An 11326-nucleotide genomic window follows, 5' to 3' on the forward strand; every position below is an offset into this window, starting at 1 on the left:
TAATTCAGCCACAGCCGCGCAGCAGGGAGGCAGGGCAGGTCATGTGGCTGGCGGGGAGTGGCTGAGCGAGCCTGGGCAGCCTGCACAGAGGAGTTGGGTCGGCCCCGGACCTCCGCCCCCTCCCCCAGGCGCCTGGGGAACGCTGCCTCCCGGGAGCACCCCGGCAGCCACCTCACGCTGCTGCTCAGATGGCGTCCCGTGAGGAGGAACTCCAAACATTGAGCAACAGAACAAAGCAGCAACAGATCACACGGGCCAGAGAAAATTCCTCCCGCCGGTCTGAGGACAAGAAGCGGTCAGAAGATAAGGGAGGAGAGAAAGGAGACCGCTGAGACCCACAGACAGCTCGGGCTCCAGGCCAGCGGCTCCAGCGCAGGCCCCGGCAGCCTTCCTTCCACGTTGTCAGAGCGCCGGGGCCGGGCCTGGCTCTCCCGGCACAGCCCTGCTCACTGCTGCACAAGGCCAGCCTGGAAACCGCACTGGGAACTGGTCCCTGAAATCAATCCGCTGATGGAGAGAAAAACGGTCCTTCAGAGGAGGCCTGGGGGCAGGGCTCAGGTGGTAGAGAGCCTTTTTGGCAATTGCAAGGCCCTGCGTTCAAACCTTGGTACCCCTTCTCCCAAACTAAGATCCTTAATATATAAAGAGCTCTTGCATATCAATGAGGAAAGGAAGGTAGGCCATGAAAAGCACTGAAACACCAGTAATCTACCATAGAAGAGATACAGACAGCCGTTCCTCCTAACCAGGAATCAGCACTACACAAGCTACCGCAAGCCCTGCCCCACCTGTCAGGAAACTTCCAAGGGCAGCAAAGCCACAAGGCCGGAGCGGGAGCAGAGCCCCCAGACAGGGCCGCGGCTCGGACACTCGAGCGTGCTCACTCCTGCTCTCGTGACCCCGCTACTAGAGGCTGCAGCGAAGAGTGATAGACTGGCTCCTGTCATCGGTCTTTCCTCCCAAAACTTCAATCATGATGTGAAGTCATCCGCAAGGGATTCTATGGCCAGATGCTGGTCTGCACCAACCTCCGTCTCCCCACCGCATCCCTGGCATGCGGTGGACACTCCACAGACACTTGCAGAGCAATGGGAGCGGTGGTGTCACGCACAGCCGTTCACACGCGGGAGGAAGGACTCGGTTCCGTCCTGATCCGGAAGGCACAGCAGCCACGCATCGCGAAGTGGAAAGAACCGTTGGGTTTACAAGAAAATGAGGCAGGATCGCCCACATCGGGGACCAGAAACGCACGGAGCCGCGCACGTGCGGAACCTGCCAGGGCAGGGCTGAGGTCTGAACTCGCGACCTCGCACCTGCCCTCTGTGGCATGATCCTCCCCTCCGGCCCTGAACCTGACCCCCCAGGGGTCACCGTAAGGTTTGGTGTTCATAGGTAATATACGACAGGAAGTCCGGCGTCCCAGGTGCGCTGTGAGCGCGCATGCTCGTCAGGGCAGAGCATCTGCGGCACCACGCAGAGCTCCCCTTCTGCTCCACCCACGCTCAGCCCCACGCAGCGCTCAGCCCTCTCCCCGCCCAGGCGGCTGGGTGCCCCGCAGGGGCGGCCATTCGAAGTGAAAACAGCCCCAAGGCAGCCGCGGGCCCCTGTGCGCACCCCGCGTCCCAGCGGCCCCCAGTGGCGCCGCGCCACAGCGCCGTGGCCGGCCGGATCCCTTGCTGCCCCTCTCCTTCGGGCAGCCTCCAGGGAGGCGGCCAGCGGGCCGGCAGGTGTGAGTCCCTGGGGGGCTGCTGCCCGTGTTCCCACCCAGGACAGCTCCACCAACAGTCAGTGCACTCAGGCAGCTCCCCGCCCCCCACGGCTCCACTTCCGCCAGCGGCGCCTGGCCTGTCCGCGCCGGTGGCCCTGCGATGCCTCCCGCAGAGCACCCACCCTCTCCCCTGACCCACGCCAACGGCCCCGGAACGGAAGCCTGTGGCCCGCGGACCAGCTGCCCTCGCGCCCACCCTGCCTGTGGCGTCCGCCCTGGACCCGCGGTCCTGTGGCCAGAGGTGGCCCTGGCTGGTACACAGTCGTCACAAGAGTGAGGTGTGGATTCTAAGCACTGGGGCTCGAACCCAGGGCCTCCTGCCTTAGCAGGCACTCTGCCACTTAGCCACACTCCGAGCCCTTTTGTTTGCATTTCATATTTGAGTTAAGGCCTTGCTAATTATGCCCGGGCCAGCCTCCAACTGGCCATCTTCCTGCTTCTGCCTTCCAAGTAGCTGGGATTATCGGCGTACACCACCACGCCTGGCTGAGAGGTGGAGTCTTCCGACAACTCCAGGCACACTTTGAAAAAGCAGCCATGCGTCTGTGACGAGGTCTGGAGGACAGAGCCTCACGAGGAGCCTGGTGACCGTCGAGGGAGGAGGAGGGGCGGAAGCTGAGGGTCAGGGCGAGGGGGGGGGGCGAGGAGCCTGGTGACCGTCGAGGGAGGAGGAGGGGCGGAAGCTGAGGGTCAGGGCGGGGGGGGGGTGCGAGGGGGGGGCCCTGGGCCCAGCAGCTGGGTGCGGAGAGCGGGCCTGCACTCCAGGCCTGGCAGGAGCAGGCGGGCCGCGGAGCCCACGTCCCGCTGGGTGGAGGGGGAGGCCAGCCGAGGTCATCCCCGAGGCCGGCCGTGGAGGGCAATTTCCAAAACATGTGGACGAGGGCGATCACGAAGCGGGGGCCTCCAGGCCGTGATTCAAAGCAGATGGAGAGGCTGGGCGTGCTCCCCGCAGAGGCTGGGCCTCGGGGCGGGTGCGTGCCCTGACCTCAGCTCCCCCGTGGGCTGGCAGCGTGGCTCCCTGCGTGGGAAGCAGGCCCGAAGCCACCCACTGGGCAGGGTCAGACCCGAGCCACCGCGGGGTCCGCAGGGGGGTCCGGAGCGTGGCGCAGGTGTGGAGGGAGGGCTGTCTCTGCCCCCCGCTCCCTCCCCCCCCCCGCCGCCATCGCCAGCTCCCCTTCCCTCCCAGCCACGTGGCTGAGACCTCACACCACCATGTCTCGGGCCACGGAGCCCAGGGGTGCGTGCTGGGCCCACAGGGTCATGGGGGGTCCTGGCTTGGGAAGGGAGCCCCAGACGATGGCCCAAGCACACCCCACCTCTGCCCAGGACCAGGGCGTCCGGAACACGCACCCGCTCTGTTTGGCTTTGGTTTTCATTGTTCAGTGGGCTCTGGCTGAGAAGAACAGTCCTTTCCAGCGTGTTCCCAGTGGGCGGGGCCGTGGGCGGGGCTTCCTTTCATGACCAGAAGATGGCCTGGGCGGCAGGCTCCGGAGACACACAGCACTCCAAAGCAGCTGATTTCCTGGGGAGTGGCGTGAGCGTGAGGGCAGGCCCGGGTGGGTGTCGACCCAAGCTCGCCCTCCGCAGAGCGGCGTGAACAGGCAGTGAACAGCACACACGCACCCATGTGTGCACACAGGAGCGCGTGCGTGCACGCACACACACACACACACACACACACACATGCTGACTGGCCCCGCCTCAGCCGGCCCCACCCCTCCACAAAAGCTCTCGGCAGAGCCCAACTTCCAAGCTCAATCAATGCTGGTCTGTGGTCCCATGTGTTCATGTGTGTGTGTGTGACTCTGTGTCTGTGTGTGTCTGTCTGTCTGTGTCTGTGTGTCTGTGTCTGTGTGTGTGTCTGTGTCAGTGTGTGTGTCTGTGTGTGTGTGTGTGTGTTTCTGTGTGTCTGTGTGTGTGTGTCTGTGTCTGTGTGTGTGTGTGTCTATGTGTGTGTCTGTGTCTGTGTCAGTGTGTGTCTGTGTGTGTGTCTGTGTCTGTGTCAGTGTGTGTCTGTGTGTGTGTGTCTGTGTGTGTGTGTCTGTGTCTGTGTCAGTGTGTGTCTGTGTCTGTGTGTGTGTGTGTCTGTGTGTGTGTGTCTGTGTGTGTGTCTGTGTGTCTGTGTGTGTGTGTCTGTGTCTGTGTCAGTGTGTGTCTGTGTCTGTGTGTGTGTGTGTCTGTGTGTGTGTGTGTCTGTGTGTGTGTCTGTGTGTCTGTGTGTGTGTCTGTGTCAGTGTGTGTCTGTGTGTGTGTCTGTGTGTGTCTGTGTGTGTGTGTGTGTGTGTGTGTCTGTGTGTGTGTGCAGACAACAAGCACAGGGGAGGCCACGCGGCTTTCCTCCCAGGCTCCCCACTTGCCATGCATACATCCGTCCTTGGTAACGTTCTCAAGGGTTGGATGCAGCTCTGCTCTCCCCACAAGCCCTGGCTGTGCATGCTGTGTGGCCTTGCACGCGCAGTGACTCCTAGGAAGGATACGGTGTGTGCAAGAGAGCCCTGTGCACACGGCGGGTCCCCTGCAGCATCAGGCTGGCCAGCTCCCCAGGTCAGAGGCCGGTCCCTCCTCCTTCCAGCATCTTCTCCTCAGATTACTTGCAACCAGACAACGCTAAACCTCAGGGGAAGGCCCAACCTGCGCTGGGCGGTGGCTGGGTCCTGATTCCGGCACTTGTCTCTAGCTGCAAAGACAAGTTCTCGCTGCCCGCTAACAGACTTCTGATGCAAGTGAAAGGAACTCCATGTAAAGCCAGCGTGAGCGGCCCACAGAGACACCTGCGGCTGCCGAGCAATCGCTTCAATTAAGCAAAACTGTATTTTTCATCTACTCAATTCTAAGCACTGAGAAAGAACAAGCCTCTAGACAGAGAAGCAGGCACTGGCATAAATGTTATGGTGTAATCGCATGCCCAGGATAATTAAACACACAAGTTCAAAGCCCGGAAGTGGAGGATGGCCTGCCCCGTGGGCTCAAAGTACGGAGAGGGCGGGGCGGGGGGGGGCGGGGGGGGCTCAGGGAGCAGGTCCTGCGGCTCACTGGGTTCTAAGAGAATGCTGAGCATGGTAAGATGAGGAACCGGGTCTGACCGAGGCCCAGTGACGAGTGCAGGTCTACAGAGACAAAACGGCAGAGCCAGGGCTGGTGTTTCTCTCCCACGCGGAGCCCGCATGCGGGCGGGCGGTCGTGATGAACGGCAGCCCTGGGTTCCTCTCCCACGCAGAGCCCGCATGCAGGCGGTCGTGATGAACGGCAGCCCTGGGCTCCTCTCCCACGCGGAGCCCGCATGCGGGCAGGGGTCGTGATGAACGGCAGCCCTGGGCTCCTCTCCCACGCGGAGCCCGCATGCAGGTGGCCGTGATGAACGGCAGCCCTGGGCTCCTCTCCCACGTGGAGCCCGCATGCGGGCAGGGGTCGTGATGAACGGCACTTCCTGATGGGTGGGTTGCACTGCTCTTTCCAGGCGAGTCTCAGCATGGAACTCTGAGTAATGGTGCGATGGCTCGTGTGCAGTGTCTGTTGTTAGCAGCGGTGCACCTCTCACACGCATTCCCGACGCAGGGTAAGGTTTCTGCTACGAAGGATTCCCGCCGTGCCGAATGGAGCGGGAGGCGCAAGGCCTGTGCTGCCCGCCTGGGTGTGGGGCTGGAGAAGGGGGACGCGCAGCCCCTCTGCTGTCCCGCGCGCCCTGGAAGCCCCGGCAGCTGGGAGAGCACCGCGGGTGACCCCCCCCATGACACAACACGCGGGCAGAACCTCCAGCAGGGAGGGAAAGGCTTCGGGGCTCGCAGGCCTCAGCTGGTCAGCGCTTTGGGAGTCGATAGTCAAGATGGCGAGGGAGGACTAAGCCTCTAGTTCAGTGATGAAGTGATTACTTAGCATGCCAAGGACCTAGCTTCCCTGCCCAACATGGAGAAAAACCAATGTGTTGGGGATAGCTCAGGAGCAGGTGTCACCGCGGCGGGCGGGGCGGGGGGTGCACCTCCCTGGGGCAAGGGTCAGGCCGGGGCACGGGAGCACTGTCCTCAGTGGAGAAGCCTCCTGAACCAGGGCTGGAGGCAGAGATGATTTTAAAAATCCACCCATCAGTTATTGTAAAGAGAGCTTCCACGTTTGCAAGATGGGAACTAAATGTCAAACTTTGAGCGACGCCGCGTCTCCAGGGGGACGGTGCCAGCAGTGCCCCTGACGGCCCAGGATGCCCTCACACTTCCCAGGTGCCCTGGAGGGGGTCCAGGTCCGCGGTACCGCGGCCTCCCGAGGGCGTGCCCATCCCCCCATTCTGCCCACCCCCACCTGAGGAAGCCACACCCTCCCGGCCGTCTGCCCCTCACAGCCTCTGCCGCTTCCCAGGAACAGAGGTGGCAATGACCTCTCCAGGGAATTCTCACAGATTTGGGGGTGCAACAGGGCTGTGGATTCCAATGGTGGGTCACCCCAAGGCCCCGCTCACTGTCTGTCCTTCCAGCCCCGCCTCAGGGCCCGGGGCCTGCCATGATCATCACTTACTAACAAGGTGGGATGGACAGACAGATGAAGAGACAGAGAAATTAAAATTAATCAACATGACAAGGGCCAGACTCCGAAATTCGGAGCAGGAGATCAGCCTCAGAACTGCAGAGCAGGCGCTCCGTTCCCGCTTGGTTCTAAGAGCAGGAGAGGCGGGGTCCCACAACCCTTTGTGGGAAGACAAACACACGGAACCGGAAGGCTGGCCTGGCGTGGACATTCCCGCGACTCCCAGCTTCCACTCTCTGTGAAACATCCGGAAATGGCTCCCCAGCGGCTCGCGCTCCCCTGTGACCTTGAGGAGAGCCGGTGAGGTGCAGCCCTGCGTCTGCCCCTGTGAACAGCGCAAGCAGTCACAGGCCGAGGACTCACATGGCCTTGCCACACAGCATCGAGAAACCAGCCGGACGACACAGAAAACCACCCTCCAAAGTCAAAGGGCACAAACGAGGCAACAGTGTTCTAGCTGGATCCTGAGAATCAGAGGGTTGGTTGACAAGTTCTGCTTGACACTCATGGGGAATTAAATTTAAGCAAAGTCATGTTGAAAATGAAGGAGGAGGGGATGTTTTCTTTTTCATGTTATGCCTGTTACACTGATTCCCAAATAAAATGTGTCACAAGGAAAACAACAGAGTGAAGCCATCCTGAGCAAGACAGAGTCCTTTAGCAAGACGCAAGAAAATAAAATGATCTTAACACATGGTCAGCGAGCAGCACCTATCCCAGGAATGCAAGGTTGGTTTAGTATCTGAAAATAAACCTGCATCCTTCACCGAATAAGAATAAAGTCTCACAAAAGATGCAGTAAAACTGGATGAAACTCAGCGTCCAATTATGATTCTCAAGAGGGACAGAAGAGGAAGAGGGTGTCCGCAGACTGATAACAAGTCTGCACAATCAAGCAGGCCTCCCCAGGGTAGCCACGATGCCAGACTCCCTCCTAGGCAGGCCCATGGCAGGGGCCAGCGTCTCAACACAGCAGGACAGGGGCAGTAAGTGCTAGAACTCAGCAGGGTCTCAGAATAAATACTGGTACTCCCTATAAGATCGCCAGCAAGTAGGAAATAATTTAATGTATCATTTACAATTGAATCGTAAAATACTTAGGGATATATTTAATACAATATGAGCTAGACCCGATGATAAAAATTATAAAACAGGTTTAGGTGTTGTAACTTAGTGGTAGAGTGTTTTCCTACCATGTAGAAGGCCTGGGGTTTCAATCTCAGTATGGAAGGAAGGAAGGAAGGAAAGGAAGGAAAGGAAGGAAGGAAGGAGGGAAGGAGGGAAGGAAGGAAGGAAGGAAGGAAGGAAGGAAGGAAGGAGAGAGGATAAAGGGAAGAAGCAGAAGGGGAAAGGAAGGAAAAGGAGGGGAAGGGAACAAATAATCTACAACAGCCAATGACTTTAAGAGGAAACACAAATTTAGACAAACTATTTTAAGACCTACTATAAGCAGCAATCTTCAGTATGGTATTGGTACAAAATAGAAGCATGGGTCAGTGGAAGAGAGGCCAGAAGTACGCACGGACGGACACACACACACACAGCCTGTTCTCAACGAAGTTCCAAGGCAGCCCTCGGACACACACACACACACACACAGCCTGTTCTCAACGAAGTTCCAAGGCAGCCCTCGGACACACACACACACACACACACACACACACACACACACACACACACACACACACACACACACACACACACACACACACACACACACACACACACACACACACACACACACACACACACACACACACACCCTCCCTGTTCTCAACGAAGTTCCAAGGCAGCCCTCGGACACACACACACACACACACACACACACACACACACACACACACACACACACACACACACACACACACACACACACACACACACACACACACACACACACACACACACACACACACACACACACACACACACACACACACACACACACACACGCCCTCTGGGCTTTTAAGAAGGGTCTTCACCAACGTTGTCTGGCAATTGCACGTCCATATGGAAAACAGAAACATCAGCCCTTACTTCACAGCAAATTATCTGGAAACAGATCACGGATCTACTTTTATAAAAGCTTAATCTATAAAACTCCTGGAAGGAAACATAGGAAAAATTATGATCCCGAGAAGAGACAAATATTTCTTGGAAAGAACCAAAAAAGGCAGGAACCACTAAAGTAAATAAATAATAAATAAATTGGGCCTCAAAACCTTTTTTTTCCCTCTTCAAAAGACAAAATGGAAAAGCCAGCCACATACTGGTAGAAAATGCTTGAAGCTGCAGATCACATGAAGGACCAGAACCTCAGATGACACACAAAGGCCTCAGAACTCAACCGTCACAAGCACCACAAAAATGAGTGGGAGACGTGGACCGGTACTTTGTCCCAGGCCGTAGACAAATGCAGGGAAGATGCTCAGAATCACTAGCCAAAAGACCAGATGAATAAAAATAGACACGTAATACGAAACCGCACACACCCTCAGGATGGCTGGCGGGATGGCAGTCGCCGACAGTGACCTCAAGTGACCACAGGGACGCGGGCAGGCGCAGGGCCGGGTTGGAGCAGGCCGGGGACGTCTGGGGCCGTGCCCCACCAGTCAGCCCTGCATCCACGGTGCTGGGGTGGCTTGTCCGGACACCACCACGTTGTTGGTTAGAATGCAAAATGGAGTGAGGAGCTTTAGATAAAGCTCAGATAAAGCGCACGCTGACCCTGGCCGCCCTCGGCTCTGGCCCCAGAGAGCTGAGCCACTCACAGCCTGCAGGGGTGGAGGCGACCCGCGTGGCCCCCGACAGATGGACACATGAACCAGCGTGGCACAGACAGTAAACTCCTGGGCGCCCCTCGTGAACACCGCATGGATGAATCTGCAGCAGAGGCTGAGCAAGAGGAAGCAGACCACACCAAGTGCAGACAGCCGTGGGGGGGGGGGGGGGGTGGAGGGAGGGCAGGCCTCCCCAGGGGTGGGGGTGGGTGGAGGGAGGGCAGGCCTCCCCGGGGGTGGGGGTGGGGGTGGGCGGATATCTCCAACTCATAGGCAAGTACGAGTGGAGTGATTAACAGAATGTAACGGGGCGGGAGGCGGCTCAGCGGTGAGCACTCGCCTCGCAGGCCTGAGGCCTTGGGTTCCATTCCTCAGCACCACATACACAGAAAAAGCCGGAAGTAGCGCTGTGGCTCAAGTGGTAGAGCGCTAGCCTTGAGCTGAAGAGCTGAGGGACAGCGCCCAGGCCCAGAGTTCAGGCCCCACGACTGGAGGGAATATAACCTGAAAAGGAATAAAGATGATGTCCAGCAGGGGAATGGTAGTGCTGAGATGGTAAACGGCAGCAAGACACGTAAGTGTGTGCGAGCTCCCGCTCCAGCCGGAACCCCTCGGAACCTCCGGGCACACGCTGGCCACACAGGCCACCGCTCCTGCTCTCCCTCCAGGCTGGAGCTGACAGTTTTTGGAGCCCAGCGTTGGTGCATGCAAACGCAGCATGCAAGGGCAGGCGGGTCATGGCAGCTGACACACACAGCTGACACACACACACAGCTGACACACACACACACAGCTGACACACACGCACACAGCTGACACACACACACAGCTGACACACACACACAGCTGACACACACACACAGCTGACACACGCAGAGCTGACACACACAGCTGACACACACACACACAGCTGACACACGCAGAGCTGACACACACAGCTGACACACACACACAGCTGACACACACACAGCTGACACACACACAGCTGACACACACACAGCTGACACACATACACAGCTGACACACACACAGCTGACACACACACAGCTGACACACACACAGCTCACACACACAGCTGACACACACACACAGCTGACACACACACAGCTGACACACACACACAGCTGACACACACAGCTGACACACACACACAGCTGACACACACAGCTGACACACACACACAGCTGACACACACACACAGCTGACACACACAGCTGACACACACAGCTGACACACACACACAGCTGACACACACACACAGCTGACACACAGCTGACACACACACACACAGCTGACACACACACAGCTCACACACACACACAGCTGACACACACACACAGCTGACACACACAGCTGACACACACACAGCTGACACACACACACAGCTGACACACACACAGCTGACACACACAGCTCACACACACAGCTGACACACACACAGCTGACACACACAGCTGACACACAGCTCACACACACAGCTCACACACACAGCTCACACACACACACAGCTCACACACACACACACAGCTCACACACACACAGCTCACACACACACACAGCTCACACACACACAGCTGACACACACACACAGCTCACACACACACACACAGCTCACACACACACACAGCTCACACACACACACAGCTCACACACACACAGCTCACACACACACAGCTGACACACACACACACAGCTGACACACACACCAGAGGTTGAGGACCTCAGTCGGCTGCCCCTTGAGGCCTGGCCCACCGCAGGCCGGAGGCTGGTGGAACATGCCCCAAGCCGGGACGGGGTCACGGCCGAGGCGGCCGGCAGGCACGGGAACCCCAACAGGCGCCTCTGGTGAGGCCACCTTAGGACCACGGAGGGCGCCACGCGCCTGCAGACCAGACAGGACCGGGAGCCACGTGGATCCAGAACCCGCGCAGCTCTCAGCGTCCGAGACACGTTTCGGTACATAGAACAGGGGCACAGAGCACCACAGGTCCCGCCCCGGGCCCAGCCCCACACGGTGTCCATCCAAGGACGGTGGCGCCAGCCCGGCCGGGCTAGAGGCGGCCATGAGCTGCCGGGGGGCCTAGGACTCCCTCAGGACGGGCGAGCGTGGGGCTACGGACTGGCGCAGCGGGGGGCTGGCAAGAGCGGGGCAGGATGGACCGAGCCAAATGGCAGAACGCCAAGAGCGGGGCAGGATGGACCGAGCCAAATGGCAGAACGCCAGTGCTTGTGTTGAGCGGGGCGGGGCGGGGCGGGGTCTCCGCCT

Source organism: Dipodomys merriami, unplaced genomic scaffold (genome assembly GCF_024711535.1).
Source record: "Dipodomys merriami isolate MVZ:Mamm:240054 unplaced genomic scaffold, mDipMer1.0.p SCAF_116, whole genome shotgun sequence".
Lineage (NCBI taxonomy): Eukaryota > Metazoa > Chordata > Mammalia > Rodentia > Heteromyidae > Dipodomys > Dipodomys merriami.